The sequence below is a fragment of the Halichoerus grypus genome, chromosome 7, assembly GCF_964656455.1.
Source record: "Halichoerus grypus chromosome 7, mHalGry1.hap1.1, whole genome shotgun sequence".
NCBI lineage: Eukaryota > Metazoa > Chordata > Mammalia > Carnivora > Phocidae > Halichoerus > Halichoerus grypus.
This window is the reverse complement of record NC_135718.1, coordinates 34,394,827-34,412,948: the sequence shown is the minus strand read 5'-3', so window position 1 is coordinate 34,412,948 and position 18,122 is coordinate 34,394,827. Positions and strand designations below refer to the sequence as shown.

The following is an 18,122-nucleotide window of genomic DNA, read 5'->3' as shown; positions in this document are numbered from 1 at the left end:
ATTTTTACTGGTCTGAGCTAAAGGGAAGCACAACTCATGGCTTCACATTACAGAATAAATCACATTACGGATTTAGTTTGCTTTTGTTTAAGAAAAGCAAAACAGGGGTGCCTGGGTGGCTTTGTCGGTTGTACCTGACTCTTGATTTTGGTTCAGGTCGTGATCTCAAGGTCTTGAGATCGAGCTGTGTGTGGAGCTCTGGGCTCAGTGCAGAGTCTGCTTGAGATTCACCCTCCCTCTCGCCCTCCCATGCCCCCCACACACTCACGTGGGCTCTCTCTCTCTCAAATAAATAAATAAATCTTTAAAAAACAAAAGCAAAACACACATTTCAACAACCACACCAAATCAAACTAGAGCAATGAGAGATTATTTTCAGGGTCCTGGACAGTCTACCCAGCCCTGCAAATGATGACTTATCGTCTCCAAAGAACAACAATAATAAGTAACTGTCTGGATAAGCAAAATGGAATATAACAGGTAAAAAGCTCAACTTCAGTGACCATTTTCTAGCTTAAGTCTTAACTCTTGGGAAGCTGTTTTTCTTCTGGTTTCTGGAAAGCATGGCTGTATATCTATTCAGGGAGGCAGAAAGGAAAGTGGCATTTCTGCAGCACTGAGCATAAAGGAAGAATCAGAGGATTATTGAATGAATGAAAGCAGTATGTATACATGCAGATCCTAAGAAGAACTGAGCACCAGGAGGCAAAAGTGCTAGAATAACTACTAACAATTGGGGGCTTTGGGGTACCATCATGATCTACCTCTCCAGTCTGTGCCTGAAATTCTTCCCTTTATACAAACAAGAGGACTGAGCTAGAGTATTTCTAATATCCCTTACAACTCTATACTTTTTTTTTAAGATTTTATTTATTTTTTGACAGAGAGAGAGAGAGAGACAGTGAGAGAGGGAACACAAGCAGGGGGAGTGGGAGAGGGAGAAGCAGGCTTCCTGCTGAGCAGGGAGCCCGATGTGGGGCTCGATCCCAGGACCCTGGGATCATGACCTGAGCCGAAGGCAGACGCTTAACAACTGAGCCACCCAGGCCCCCTACTTTTTTTTTTTAACTCAGAGATGAGGAGTAGGGGTGGAGGGTGCAGATGTTTTCAAATGCCAGAGACAGAAATTCTGTTTTTACAAACCTTTAATGCACAAGTCAAGGGTCAACTCCTGTACTAGGCCCAAGTGATTCAGAGATGAATGTTGAAACCCAGTCCCTATGTACAATTAAGTAGTAGGAGAGAGACATAACCAATTAAAATAAGAGAATGATAGGTGTTTTGACAGGGAATATGTACAGTACAATGGAAACTAAGACATCTATTTCTTAAAGAACATGTATGTATTATAATTTTTTAAAAATCACATTCTGAAAAGTCCCAGTTCTCCTGAATCTGACCAGGTATAGAGGCTTGTCTTAGTTATTCTCAATGGTCTTCAGTATTCTCATTGGTAAAATGGGATCTTAACTGTGAAGATTAGGTTGAAATTACTTAAGTATTTATTTTACTCACATTGTGTTTGCCAAAGAGCAAGCATTCAACATTTCTTAGTTTATTGCCATTGCCCCCCTCACTTGCTACCTCCACCCCATTTTTTTCTTTCCTTTTTTTAAAAGATTTTATTTATTTATTTGAGAGAGAGCATGAGTGGGAGGGGAGGAAGAGAGTGGTAGGGAGGGGGAAAGAATCCCAAGTAGACTCCACGCTGGGCTGGGAGCCCAAATGGGGCTCGATCTCAGGACCCTGAGATCATGACCTGAGCCGAAATCAAGAGCTGGACACTTAATCGACTGAACCATCCAGGCACCCCTCCCCAGTTTTTTAACACTCATCAATTATCTGTCTACTGTTGGATAAGAAAGAGACTTGCAATATTTTCTTTGGTTCTCCATTTTGGTCTCTATATAATTGAAGAAGGACTTTTCTTTTACCTTTAAGGTCTTCCTGCAGATCATTTGTTTTGTGCTGGGTTCAAGTTATCAGTGGAAACCCCAATTACTTAAGGAGTAAAACTGAATTTCCAGAAATGTAGGCTTATCTGTCTCTATAAGAGGTATCGTATTCTTTGTCCAGAGGAAAAGCCACAGGTAAAAAAAAAAAAAAAAAAAAGAAGTGTATGGATGAGAAGTCAAAATGACAACCTATTTCTGGCACTGACAATCCTGGAATGGATGCCTAGGAGCCTTCTAATATATATATATATATATCTCCACTCTTCTAACTAGAGCCCTGCAGGCATGGGACTGTTTCAAAAAAGGCTGATAAGGTGAAGGGACTATAAGAAATGGCTGTTTGAAGGCATTCAAGAATCTTTCCAGTCAGGACAGTTTATTTTTTTCATTTAGTTCTTGATATAATCCTTCAAGGTAGATAACAACACACTCATTTCACACATGAGGAAGGTGAGGTTCAGAGAAGTTTCCAGCCTGGATCTAACCTCAAAGCCAATACCTAAGGAGTACAGACACAAGCCTGAAGAAATTGATCTAGTCCATACACGACAGTTAGTAAATGAAAGCTCTATAGAAGCACAGCATTGCATCTAACTACCAAAAATGACCTTCCTGGCAAGATGGTAGTTGAGTCCCCATCAGAAGATAATATTGGATTATTAGATGACTACCTGTCAGGAAAACTGGAGGGGGTGTTTGGGTGGGGACTCATGCATCTGAAGTGCTACTCAAACCTGTCAGATTGTCAAAATCACATGTAGAATGGTTAAAATGCAAGTTCCTGGGCTCCAGCTAAAACCAACTTAGTCATAATTTTAAAAGAAATAAGTGTCCCAGGAGGCTCTTTTGACTGGCTAGATTTGAGAGCCACTAGACTGGATGATTCTTCAAGTTAAGCCTTTACACCTGTACCTGATCAGTAAAATGAGATGGTAAAGTGAGGGAGGGACTAGAAGGATAGCAGCGGAAAGAAACAAGCCTGGCCACTTTGCCAAGGGTCAGCTTTACAGTCTTCTGATTGTGGGGTAGGAAAGCAATTGGTGGTCTGGCACTTATAAGTACATACTCTGAAATCAGCCACCTGATTTTCAAATTCTGGCTCTGCCAGTTGCTGGCATGTCACTCTGAACAAGTTTCTAAACCTTGGTTCATCCATAAAATGATGATAATTTTCCGTATGGTTATTTTTAGTACTAAATGACAGAATGTACAACAAGGCAGAATGTACAACAGATTGTACAACAATCTGTACAGTGGTGGCTACTGGAATATTAGGGAGAACACAAAGAAACTTCTATGATGCCACCTTAGAGTACTGGGATATATTTAAAAACCCAGAGGTTCACTAGTGCTCAACAGATGAAAAGATGACAGGTGAAATGCAGGACAAAATTTGCACAGGCTTCTTAATTGAACAAATTTCAATGCAGAGACTTATTTTCTCATTAAAATTTATTTATCTATGCCTCACTGATTTATATTTGCAGCGTACTATTCATCCTGTTTGTTTTATAAGTAGTAAGCATTGCTAAAAATAACTGATTAACCAGGAAGCCTGCAAGAAACAAAACAAAAAGGACAGAAAAACTACAAAATTTGCAGTGAAATTCAAGCAGAAATCATAGAGAAAATTAGACCATAATTTATCATTCAACAACAAAAGTTAGAAGTGGCAACTAACCTCTTAAGTTTTTTTTTAATAAGATTTGGTTCTCAATATAGGGAAAATAAGGAAAACATCTTTCTTTCATTTGTTTTTAACAAGCAAACACACCAGGAAGTATTAGAACATTTATAAATAATGCATCCCATTATTGACTCCTTCTTTGAAGATAACCAATGACAAATGCTATCAGTTAGTTGTACATAGAGGGAGCCCACTCCATTGTACAGTTCACTAGCCCTGCTTATTTTCTTCCCTCAGCTTGACTTAATATTAGTAAATTTATCAGGTATTTAATATGTGCTTGCCACTATTCTAAGCATGCTAAATGCATTCCCTCACAACTCTATTTTATAAATTAAGCAATTAAATCTTGGAGAGATTAAGTAACTGGCTCAATATTACAGGGCAGTAAGCAACAGAGCCAAGGCTCCAATCCACTCAAATCCAGACTGTGCTCTTAAGGAGTCTCACTCTACTGCCTCCCTGACTTCCTCCTACTTCCTCTACCTTAAATCCTTTTCACAAACATTCCCTCAACCTAATCCTACCACATTCAGAGACGGGCTTCTTTGACCACCACCCTGCCACATAGGCAACCTAATTAATCCTCACTTGCCCTTAGTCATTTACTTACTCAAATGATAGTTAAACTCGAGAAGTAGCTTATCTACCCTCTAGCCTCGCCACAGGCCCACCTCCACCAGCCCTATCCCATTCACCGGCCTTTTTCTTGGGAGAGAAATCTAGGACCCTTTCTACCGTTTCTGGCTTATCCCCAGACATATCCTCTCCTAGAGATACAAGATAGAAGGCTCTAAGGGTCCAACAACATCTGGGAAAAAGGCAGCTCCAGAACCAAATGATAAAATTAATCATGGTGTTTATTATATGGTAGAAACTGGGCTAAATGCTCTATAGCCATGATCTCAATCCTCACCACAACCCTACAGGGTCAGCATTATCTCCATCTCACAGAAGAGAAAACTGAGGCTCACAAAGGTTATGTAAGTGCTCAAAGTCACAAAGCTAGGCAGAAATCAGGATGTGAACCCAGGTCTGTGACTTTGAAAAGTCTATGCCAGTAATGTTCCAAAGCTTCTACACTGATCAGTTGTTTTGTGTCCCATAAACAATGGGGACTTGGCTAGCAAAAACAGAGGCACAGACAGAATCAAAAATCAAAAGGTCTGGGGCGCCTGGGTGGCTCAGTCGTTAAGCGTCTGCCTTCGGCTCAGGTCATGATCCCAGGGTCCTGGGATCGAGCCCCGCATCGGGCTCCCTGCTCAGCGGGAAGCTGGTTTCTCCCTCTCCCACTCCCCCTGCTTGTGTTCCCTCTCTCGCTATCTCTCTGTCAAATAAATAAATAAAATCTTTAAAAAAAAAAAAAAAATCAAAAGGTGGGTAGATGTTTGAAAAGGCTAGGAAAGGATAATTGGTGTTGTGAAATAATACAGAAAAACAGGAGGAATTCCTGAAGAAAGGTTTTTACGTTTATCATATGGTTTCAATATATGTATGGATAATAACATTTCAAAGTTAAATGCATTCAACACTTAACAGAGGATTAACTCACAAAACTAGCCATTTCTAAATTTCCACTCTACTGCTCTTATTTTCTAAATTTTTTGTATTGGGGGGGAAGGGGCAGAGGGAGAGAGAGAATCTCAATCAGGCTCCACACCCAGCACAGAGCCCAACACGAGGCTCAATCCCATGACCCCAAGATCACGACCTGAGCCCAAATCAAGAGTCGGACACTTAACCGACTGAGCCACCCAGGCGCCCCTACCACTCTTATTTTCTAATGAGTTTACATTATTTGAAACTATCTCAGCTCCCTATCTACACTATAAACACTGTTTGGTGGTAATTAATATGCTTTCCTTATTTTAAGTGAATATTTAATCATACAACTAATACATAAATCCATTCTTCCTGAACACACACAAACAAAAGACTATTACAGAAAAAGCAAAAGTCTCCAATCCTGCCTTCTTACACTCTTCAGACCACTACATACATTTGGCATGTATTCTTTCAGATGTTTAAAAATACATTCATACATATACGTACCCATAGAAAAATGTTTTATGTTATTTCTTCCCTTAAACACAGAAGTATGCATACTGTTCTGCAATTTGTTTTCTTTGACCAATATGTGCTTCTGAGATAGGTCCCTTTTAATAGTATGTTCTTGTCTTTCCCCCACCCAACCATATACACATCCCTCCTACAAAGTAAATGCGTAGTGACTATGTTAAAAGAATCAAGTAATCACTTCCATATACATTCTATAAAGTAACTTCTGATTTTGAGATTTCTTTCCCATCCCCCAGTTTTCTCAAAATTTCTGTTCTGGCCCTTTAACTGCATCTCTTCCATGCTTGGTCTACTTTAGCACAATGATTTTTTGACCCCCCGTTTCTATGAAAGACTCTACTAATAATGAAACATAAGAATCTATAGAACTTATCAGTCCTGAGTAAAAACCAAAGAGCCAATACATCCAAAAGTTCAAGATGTAGTGATTTCAAGCACAGAATCTGCTTAAGAGTACCATAAAGAATAGACAGGACATGTAATAACGAATACTTGATGGGGGCAGCAAACAATTAGAGGAGTTGTAACACAAAATTTCTACATATTACAAAATAGAAGTCTAGGAATTTATAGTTCTAAACCAATTATTGTCATTATTTGTCAGAACCTATCAAAAACTGAGGTTCCTATATCAAATTGAACTTTACTATAGAATTGAGCAGCTTGACATACATTTGCCCTAAGATTAAAACCTTTCCCAAATAAAGGAAAACCTGTCACTCACGTGAGAGAAAGGAAAAAAAATAACTATTCAAATGAAGATTTTCATCCCATCTTCAGTAAGTATCAAGTCCTTCAGTCTGTGGTCCATTTTAGCCATCCCAAATGAGACAATTACATTTATAGCCCTCTGGAAAACATGACTGTAGATTCTCCTTGTCACTCAACAGCAAGCAGCTAATACTCCTTATATTTAACTTAGAGTCCTTACAAAGTTGAAACCTTTCTCCCTTCTCTATTCTCAGAAAAGAAATAACTGATCAGCACCTGCTGCAAATTTTAACATTCTTTAAGATTATTGTTCAACACAGTCTTCCATACAAAAAATTCTCAAGAACCCTCAATACAGCCTGGGATAAAATTAGGGTATACAAAGAAATTATGACTTTCTCATCTTTTTCTTCTTGAGGTTGACTAATTCCAGTTACTTTAACCTTTTTTTTCCTAATCAGATTATATTTTTTCTTGCTGTTAACAGCAAACCAAACTAACCAAGGTTCTTGAGAAGTTAAAAAAAAAAAAAGGCAATAGGATCGTTTCACTCAACAATCAGATGAGCATGACAACCGACAATTTTCACCTAGCCTCTTCTAGCTCCCGGCCATTCCCAATCTTCCTTCACAGCTCTTCTCACTGGTTTGCCACCCAGACCAGATAAGAAGCCCAGTTTATCAGACATTGAGAAACATGGCTTTTGGAATCACCTTATTCACTTGAAATAACTTACATATTAAGGCCAAATCTAGCTGGGCGAAGGGTAAAGAGGTGAACTGGACAAAAAGTACAAATGCCTATTGCTACCACTTCTGACTATGGTAAAGAGTTCAGAGTTAAGTAATATGCACTTAAAAATGGAGCAGGAGAACAGTTTAGCAGTGTGTTAGGTAAAAGGCAGAAAGCCAGGGGATAGGATAGGGAAATCCTATCCCCCAGGAAGGATACAGAAAGGGAGAAAAATAAATATAATGGTCAAAAGAGCAGGCTTCAAGAAACTACAAAAATTAGAGTTGCCCCCTTCCTTGATTATTGGGCATATGTGACTAACTGGTGTTGCCCCAAATCACTAGGTGGTTAGCAAGCAGAATAGCATCCCAAGCAGCTTATTACCCATTGGTTTATTAGGCATGATAATGTAGGCTTGACCTTTGCAACCAAAACCCACCTTAGAACATTAGGGAAAAGTACATGTAGTTCTTCATATTGTTATCTTTTTATTGATCATAAATGTCAAAATCCTTCCACAAAACTGACCAATTCTAGGTATAGTTGCAACTCTCCTTCCCCACCCCAATATTTTTGCTCCAAGTAATTAGCATTAACTCAGTATACTGCTACTACTTCTTTACATTTCTACCATCATCAATAAATTGCAAATTCTATGGGAGCAGAGATGTGTCTTATTCATATTCCCATCACCTAGCAGAGGGCCCAGCACATCATAGGCATTCAGTAAATGCTTTATTTGCACTTAAATCATCCTTCAGATGGTTTCATACTATATGATTTTCATTTAAAACTAACGAAGAATCGCATACCTATTAGAATGACTAAAAAGCAAACAAAGAAAACCCTTGACAATTCCAAATGTTGATTAGGACACAGAACAACTAGAACTCTCATAAATTACTAGTGGGAATGCAAGATGGTACAGCCAACTTTGGAAAAACAACTTGGGAGTTACTTAAAAAGTTAAATATACCCTAAACCGTACAACCTAGCAACCCTAACTCCTAAGTATTTACCCAAGATAAATAAAAGCATATGTCTATACAAAAACCTGTTAACAAATGTTTATAACAACTTTATTCATAATTTCCCCAAACCAGAAACTACCCAAATGCCCATCAACTGGTAAATTGATAAACAAATTGTGGTACATCCACATAATGGAATATTATTCAGCAATAAAAAAGAAATGAAGTATTGATATGTGATATAACATGAATAGCTTTGAAAACACTATGAGAAGCCAGTCACGAAGGATCACATGTTGTATAATTCCAATTACATGAAACATGAAACACCCACAACAGGTAAATTAGCCAAAGAGACAGAAAGTAGATTGGTTATTGCCTAGGGCTGGGGTAGTCAAGAGGGAAACTGAAATTAACTGCTGGTGGATTATGGGGTTTCTTTTTTGGGGTGACAAAAATGTTTTAGAATTAGATAGTGACTACTGACACACAATTCTGTAAATATACTAAAAACCACAGCATTTAAATAAAATTTTAAAAGGTGAAGGAACTTTATGGTATGTTAATTTTTTTTTTTTTTTTTAAAGATTTTTTATTTATTTATTTGAGACAGAGAGAATGAGAGAGAGAGAGCACATGAGAGGGGGGAGGGTCAGAGGGAGAAGCAGGCTCCTTGCTGAGCAGGGAGCCCGATGCGGGACTCGATCCAGGGACTCCAGGATCATGACCTGAGCCGAAGGCAGTCGCTTAACCAACTGAGCCACCCAGGCGCCCTATGGTATGTTAATTTTAACTTAACAAAGGTATGATTTTTTTTTTTAAGTTTTTCTAATGTTTTAACAGGAACTATGATACTACCTGCAAATTGTCTATTTTAGATATAGGACATAAGATCTAATAACTTTCTTCAGCTATGACTGAAGGAAGGCAAAGTCTTGACTGTAGCTGTTCCATTCAAAAGCCACAACAGGACTCAGGTAATAAAACCTAAACCAGATAGTAGTAAACCTCAAAAGGCAAACCTACCAAATAACTAATGCCATCCAGTGTCACAATGTGTCATTTACAATCCTAAGACGTCTTTAACACTCCTGCAGAGACCTACCAGCAGTTATTAACCATATTACCCACAAACAGCATGTTCTCATGTCTCCCATTGTTTCTAAGGAGTTTTTTTTTTATTCCAGAGATTCCAGTCTTAGAGTGATGTGCTGTGTCCTTCTGAAACCCAGCTCATTCCATTTATAACCAGGGCATATTTTAAAAAGGATATGCTCCAGCTTCTATCTAGAACTATTACTACACCATAAAAGATACCTATATACATAAACACCAAAATCAGCCCTGCTCCTGTTCATTTCAATTGTTGTTTAACTTGAATGGATAAATGAGGAGTTACACAGCAGAATTCGCAGATTCACCAGAATCTGACAGGGGCCGCGACGTGAACGCTTCTGCTGTGGCCCCCTGTTATCCTCTATGATCCTTGTATTTAAAAACTGAGCAGCAAAACACAACTGCTTTTATGCAAATAGTCCTGGGGCACCTGGGTGGCTCAGTTGGTTAAGTGTCTGACTCTTGATTTTGGCTCATGATCTCAGGGTCGTGAAATCAAGCCCTGCATTGGGCTCCACGCTGGGCATAGAGCCTGCTTAAGATTCTCACTCTCTTTCCTTCTCCCTCTCCCCCTCCCTTCTCCTCTCCTTCTCTTAAAAAAAAAAAATGTCCTGTGACAATGAAAGCCATAAAGCAAAACTGTGCCAATTTGATCTAGCAGCTAAGGATTTTTTTTTTTTCTTTTCAGCTTTTTATTTAAGTTCTAGTTAGTTGGGCAACCCTCTCGGGTCCCCTCCCTCTTTGGAAGCATTGTACTCTATCATTCAATAAACTTTACTATTGCTCAAAAAAAAAAAAATCTAGTTAGTTAACATACAGTGCAATTAGTTTTAGGAGTAGAATTCAGTGGTTCATCACTTACATACAATACCTACTGCTCATCATAACAAGTGTCCTCCTTAATACCCATTATCCATCTAGCCCATCCCCCCCCATCAACTCTATTGTTAAAAAGTCTCTCATAGTTTGGGGTGCCTGGGTTGCTTAGTTGGTTAAGCATCTGACTCTTGACCTCAGCTCAGGTCTTGATCTCAGGGTCATGAGTTCAAGCCCCACGTTGGACTCCACACTGAGCATGAAGCCTACTTAAAAAAAAGTCTCTTATGGTTTGTTTCCCTCTCTTTTATTCTCCTCCCATATATTCATCTGTTTTGTGTCTTAAATTCCACATAGGAGTTAAATCCTATGGTATTTGTCTTTCTCTGACTGACTTACTTCACTTAGCATAATATACTCTAGCTCCATCCATGTGGGTGCAAATGGCAAGATTTCATTCTTTTTTTTTAAGATTTTATTTATTTATTTGACAGAGAGCACAAGCAGGGGGAGCGGCAGGTAGAGGGAGAGGGAGAAGCAGGCTCCCCAAGGAGCAGGGAGCCCGATGCGGGGCTTGATTCCGGGACCCCGGGCTCATGACCTGAGCCGAAGGCAGTCACTTAACCAACTGAGCCTCCCAGGCACCCCAAGATTTCATTCTTTTTGAAGGCTGAGTAATATTCCATTATAATATTTTACACACACACACACACACACACACACCCCACATCATCTTTATCTATTCATCAGTCAATAGACATTTGGGCTCTTTCCACAGTTTGGCTATTATTGATAATGTTGCTATAAACACTGGAGTGCATGTACCCCTTCAAATCTGTATTTTTGTATCCTTTGGGTAAATACCTAGTAGAGCAATTGCTGGATTATAGGGTAGTTCTACTTTTAACTTTTTGAGGAACCTCCATATTGTTTTCCACAGTGGCTGCACCAGTTTGCATTCCCACCAACAGTGAGAGAGGGTTCCCCTTTCTCCACATCCTCACCAACACCTGTTGTTTCTTGTGTTGTTGATTTTAGCTATTCTGATAGGTATGAGATATTATGTCATCATGGTTTTGATTTGTATTTCCCTGATGATGAGTGATGTTGAGCATCTTTTCATGTGTCTGTTACAGCAGCTAAGGTTCTTCCCCCTTTCAGAAACCAAGGTGATGCCATGCCCAGTGTATACACAGATTAAGAGCTATGGAGTATAATTCTTCACTGTCACTCCCTGGCCACCAGTGAAGAGGTCACCAATGTATACGAGTGTTTATTTCTAAGCAGGGAACCTGGTAAGTACCAAAAAATTTCACTCCACGTTGATGGACTGGGACCAGAAGAAGAGAAGCACATTAGTTTTTCTCAGTTTTCGAACCCTTCTCTTCCAATGGAAGGAGAAAGGAAAATAAACAAAAAGCCCACATCTCAAGTTTATTATACAATTCTGATTCCAGATAAGACCAGTAATAAAAATAGATTAAGTAACAAAACAAATATAATAGGATAGTTTGGTCAACAGCGCAAACCGTCTTAACCATTTTTAAAGCTTCATTATTTCTGAATTGGAGCAGGGCTTACTCCCTAGCGCCCTTTATGCCCAACCCATCTCTGATATAAGATAATGCAGGTTTATAAAAACATCAATCCGCCTCTATCAGTCTGCCTCTGGGGAGAGAGAAATGGATGTGGATACTGCTTTTCATAACAAGCCTTGTAGAATTTATTGTCATAGTTACCATATAATGATTAATACATGCCAGAACCTGTGCTGAGTACTTTACTTAGATTACATTATTTAATCTTTACATCTTTAATCTTTACAACTGTGCTATAAGGTAGATATTACAATCTCTATTTTACAGATGAGGAAACTAAATATTAAATTCAGTTCTTAATATAGATCAGGTACCCTTGAAGAAGGCTATCTTCACACAAATTATTTGGTATGTAGAAAAGAACATTTATAAACCCTTAAGCTAATCTTCAATTTAAATATTACCACATTTAAGATGAACACATTAAAAGGGCACCTGGGTGGCTCAGTTGGTTAAGCATCCAGCTCTTGGTTTCAGCTCAGGTCCCGATCTCATGGGTCATGAGCCCCTACTGGGCTCTGAGCTCAGTGGGGAGTCTGCTTTAGGATTCTCTCCCTCTGTCCCTCCCCGACTTGCACACAGGCACACGCTCATGCATGCGACGTGCTCTCTCTCTCTCTCTCTCTCTCGGATAAATAAATGGATCTTGAGGGAAAAAAAGAAGTATATCAACCATTCCAATAAAAAAAAAAGGTAAACATATTAAAGCATCTAAAATGCAAAGCATCTACATTTATTAAAATATTTGGCATGTGGAAGATTAAAAAAATTTACTTTAAAATAAAGCCTGTATAATTCTAGTAATGCTACTTTAAGGTACTTTAGAGATCATAACATAAAATGCAATAATTTAGATTAAGGGAAATTCAGTTAGAATTTCCAAAATGTCCACAACACCGAATACTTTTTGGAAGAACAGCTTTCTTGGAGTGCCTGGCTGGCTCAGTTGGTGGAGTATGCGACTCTTGTCTTAGGGTTGTGAGTTCAAGCCCTACGTTGGGTGGAGATTACTTAAAAAAAAAAGAAAAAAGAACAGCTTTAAAGATTTATTCATTTGAGAGGGAGAGAGAAAATGCACGTGCGTGCGTGCACGCACGCACACACACACACGCACACACGGGTGGGGGGAAGGGCAGAGGGTGAGGGAGAAGCAGACTCCCCACTGAGTAGGGAGCCCAAAGCAGTGCTCGATCCCAGCACCCAGAGATCATGACCTGAGCCACTCAGGCATCCCAAAGAACAGCTTTCTTTATTATTTTCAAATGTTAGTGCTAACAAAATTTTGCCATGGGTGCTGAGGGCTGTTTTACTATTTCTTCATTTATTCCACTTAGATTTGTTGGGAATTTTAATATGCCGGGCATTAAAGATTAAAAAATTAAGTGAGGCATAGTCTCTGCCCACAGAAGCCAGCTGTCTAGTTTACAGATAATTACTATATAATGAGGTAAATGCAATGACAGAGCTTTGTGCTTGGACTTAGGGGAGCACAAATGACGGAGAGATCAAAAAGGCTTCCAGAAAAGTAAGGCCAGAAGCACAGTGACTTGCACAGACATCTGGGCCCAACTTCCTCAAGAAATTTGGAAGGACCCAAGAAGAGATTCTCCAAAGGATACATAGGCTAGATATAGGTTACAAATAGATAAGCTTTTTTGTGAATACATTAAGGATGTAGTTTAGCAAATCCTTTCTACAGGACAGTATCAGGTTAACTTATATGTAAATAAGCACAATTTCAGAATAATATTCTACCACAAAAGAGTCCAACTTTATTTGAAAGACTTTTGTGTGTGTGTGAGGCCTTAAATCTTTTTCCTGGTATTCAACTTTGGGGATCTAGAGGGGAATATTACCATTATCTATTGAGCTAGATCTGCAAACATTCACTCTCCAGCATACTAAGGCTATAAATAATCTCATTTCTTCCTATTACCTTTTATTTATAGAGTCCTTTAACATCTCATTAAGCATTTTCACACACACCCTTGCTCATATGAATCTCATTAAGGTGTTCTTTTGAGCCTTATTTAGCATGCCCTATCTCACTCTGACATATCCCAGAATATTCCTCCTATTAAACCAACAACAGGGCTATCAAAAACTCTTGGAATTAAATAATAGCAGAACTGATCAATACTAGCTATGTGCCTGGTACTGTTCTAAGCACTTTACGTGTTTTATCTCATTTCCTCCCCACAAAAGTCTATGGAAGTAAATACGATTATCATTCCATTTTACAAATGAGAAAACTGAGGCACAAAGATATCACACAGAAAGTATGTGAGACAGGAGTCAAACCCAGGCAGCTCAGAGCCATAAAACCATTGTGATCTTCTGCCTCTAGGTTGAGAATCATTCCTAGTTAATAATTCTCATTTGTGTTATTGTCTAACCTTTATTTTTCCATTCAACCTGGTGTGTGGGGGGGGGGTATGAAAGAGAAATGTACCTTCTTATATTGCTTCTTATTCATTAAGTTGAATCCCGGACCTATTAAAGAACTGAAAAAAACTTGATGTTTTACTTAAATTTGTGCGTCAAACTCTATTTTGGGGAAATAATTTAGTGAAAAACATGAAGTAATAATTAGCTTCTGAAAAGTAATTAAAGGGGTGCCTGGGTGGCTCAGTTAAGTGTTGGACTTTTGGTTTCAGCTCAGGTCATGATCTCAGGGTCATGGGATGGAGCCCCATGGTGGGTTCATGCTCAGCGCAGAGTCTGCTTAAGATTCTCTCTCCCTCTCCCTCTGCTTCTCCCCCATGCAGTCTCTAAAATAAATAAATCTTAAAAAAAAGAAAGAAAGAAAGTAATTAAAGTAGGATCTCCTTTTAAGGTATAGCTATTTGGGGGTTCTTAAACTGATTCAATTTATAAAATTAATTTTATTCCCAAAATGTTGTGGAAACATTTACTGCCTAAAAAGTGAGAAACCAATGTAAAAAGAAAATTTTTTAAGATTTTATTTATTTGACAGAGAGCGAGTGAGCGAGCACAAGCAGGGCGAGCAGCAGAGGGAGAGGGAGAAGCAGGCTCCCCACTGAGCTGGGAGCCTGACACGGGACTCAATCCCAGGACCCTGAGATCATGACCTGAGCTGCAGGCAGACGCTTAACTGAATAAGCCACCCAGATGCCCCCCAATGTAAAAAAATTTTTATATATAAACATAAGTACATGTTTATGTATAAATACACACACATTACTCTTTCCATGGACACTATCATCACTGGAACATTTTATGCTTTCTGGAGGCAGAGGAAAAAACAAGCAAGCTGACTGGCGGTGTTATGATTACTCTCATTCAATGATACTATATAGGGTATACACAACATTCTAAAGATTTATTTATTTATTTATTTGAGAGAGAGAGAGAGAGAGAGAGAACACGCATGTGTGCCCATGGAGGGGAGTGGCAGAGGGAGAGAGAGCATCTCAAGCAGATCCCCGCTGAGCCTGATGCAGGGCTTGATCTCGTGACCCTGAGATCATGACCTGATTCAAAACCAAGGGTCTGATGCTTAACGGACTGAGCCACCCAGGCGCCCCCCTCTTTTTTAAAGATTTATTTATTATTTTAGAGAGGGGGGTATATACAATATTTCAAAAGCAAAGACTCAAAAGAGGAATTTCAAGGAAAGGAAATTTGAGGAAGAAAAAAGGAGAGAAAAGCCATGAAAATATAAAAAGGAAAAAGCAGACAGAACTCACTATTTGCACAACTGTACATACAAGATAATCAGTCTCTTCACTGGGTGACCCGTGGTAGCCAGAATTATAATGCTCTGTTGCTCTGCAGTTAGGTAAAAGATGGTAAATCACAGCACAGCATAGGCACTCAAATTTCAGTAGAACTGGGCAAGTTACTCAATCTCCCTGTGAATCAGTTTCCTCATATGTGAATAACAATAAAAATGTGGATTACAATAATACCTACCTCACATGGATGTTATGACAATAATATCTGTAAAACACTTAGTACACTATGTAGTATAAAGCAAGCACCAAATAAGTGTTAAATAAAATAAGCAAATGAATACCAATCTTCTCTATCATCGTGCAGGAAGGTAAGGCGGTTATATACCATGGTATGGAAGTCCAGAATGAACCTCAATTCTGTTTTCATGAAATAATGATGAACCAACATAAAAGTCAGACATGATTTACAGGCTGAAAACTATGGAACTGTGAAAGAGGCAAGTGGCAAATAAATTACATTCAACTACACACATTCAGTGGAACTGAATACACAGAAGGCATAAGAAAAATCTGCAGTGATTATTTTGAAATAATGGAAGATAGGAAAGTTGTGAAGACCAAAGAAAGGAAGGAAAATATTATACACACATACACACTTTAAGGAGTGATATCTAAATTCCTGAACAATCTGTAGCCACTTAGAAAAACTGTAGGTATGAACAAAGCTTCAGTGGACATACAGTGCTTTTTAAAATGCTTTTCGCGGGGCGCCTGGGTGGCCCAGATGGTTAAGCGTCTGCCTTCGGCTCAGGTCATGATCCCAGGGTCCTGGAATCAAGCCCCACATCAGGCTCCTGGCTCAGCAGGGAGCCTCCTTCTCCCTCTCCCTCTGCCTCTCCCCCTCCTCATGCTCTCTCTCTCTCTATCTCTGTGTCTCAAATGAATAAATAAAATCTTTTAAAAAAATGCTTTTGCTTGAAAAATGTTATGATTTTGTTGACAACTCATCTATCCTATATAAAAACAATTTCATTTAAAATGTAAACATAAGGGCTCCTGGGTAGCTCAGTTGGTAAGCTCAAAGATAGTAAACTAAGGATACCTTTAGTGATAAACAATGAGAACACACTTAAAACGTTTTTCTCAACTGTAAAGCAAGCACTACATAAAATTAATAGAAACAGTGGCAGTACATTATATGTATTTACCCATTTCTGGGCAATATTTGTTGTTCCAAAAATTCAGTAGCTTTAGAAAATGTGATGAAACATTCTATCTACTAGAAGCAAAGGCTTAATCTACTAGATAGTCTATCAAGTATACAATTGTACACTCCTTGTAAATTACATAGTGTATCTCTCTATATAACACGTTTTATTAATAATGGCATGCTAATGGAAGACCACAGATCTATGCATAAAAGTGTAAAATGAAACAGAAACCACAGATTATAAAACTATACTATGACTTCCAGTACAGATAAACGGTGCCAAATCATGACATGAAACATAAACTAAGATCAAATTGTTTTAATATCAGCTCATTCAGACGATTTGTTCTAAAATATCTTCACTATCCAATATAGTAGCTACTACCTATATGTGGCTATTGAGTAATTGAAATATTGCTAGAACAAATTGAGATGTATGGTAGGTATCAAATACACCCTGGATTTCAAAGACATAGTATGAAAAAAATAAAAATATCTAATTAATAATTTTTATATTTATCACATGTTGAAATGATATTCTGGATATAGCAGGTTAAACACAATATATTATTAAAATTAACTTTACCTATTTCTTTTTACTTTTTAAATGTGCTACTCGAAAATTTAAAATTATTGTCATGTGCCTTGCAGTCTATTTCTATTGGGCTACAGAGAGGTTTAACAGAAACTGAGGTTGAATTCTTTTTTTTTTTAATAAAGATTTTTATTTATTTATTTGACAGAAAGAGACACAGCAAGAGAGGGAACACAAGCAGGGGGAGTGGGAGAGGGAGAAGCAGGCTTCCCGCGGAGCAGGGAGCCCGATGCGGGGCTCGATCCCAGGACCCTGGGATCACGACCTGAGCCGAAGGCAGATGCTTAACGACTGAGCCACCCAGGCGCCCCTGAGCTTGAATTCTTATATTCCAAAGTTAAGACCACTGACTATCCCACCAACTAGACCAGTTTACAAATTTAACCAATAATCCCTGCCCGAACTTCATTTATTAATTTCTGCCCTAAAAGCACCCAATTACTAACCTCAGCCCCCAAAATTTTATTTAAGTACTTTAATTCTCCCCTCCCCTTCTTCTAAGACACTCGAGCCAATGTCAAGGTGGTGCTTGTTCAGCAAGTTTAGGAAAGCCAGCTTTGTATGATCAACAGGTTTCCCTGGTGGTCTTTGCACGGGGCTTTGTCAAAGTTAATGAATAAGCCTTGTAAAATGCAGTAAGTTGTGTTGAGGATGCATAATGAACAAGAACAGTTAGAAAAAAGTAATTACAATTGACCCTTGAACAGCACAGGTTTGAACTGCCCGGGTCCACTTATATGTGAATTTTTTTTCAATAAATGCAGTACAGTACTGTAAATGTATTTTCTCTTCCTTATGTTTTTGTTTTAAGATTTATTTATTTATTTGAGAGAGAGAGAGAGAATGAGTCAGGGGTCAGGGGGCAGAGAGAGAGAATCTTCAAGCAGACTCTCTGCTGAGTGTGGAATCTAATACGGGGCTCAATCCCACATGACCTGAGCTGAAATCAAGATC

At 38.7% G+C, this 18,122-nt stretch overlaps 1 protein-coding gene across 10 annotated transcripts in view; it reads right to left on the bottom strand.

Annotated features, from left to right (window-relative positions):
• The window catches only part of CPEB3 (cytoplasmic polyadenylation element binding protein 3), a 188,122-nt gene that overhangs the window by 117,417 nt on the left and 52,583 nt on the right, over positions 1-18,122 (bottom strand). The window lies entirely within an intron of this gene.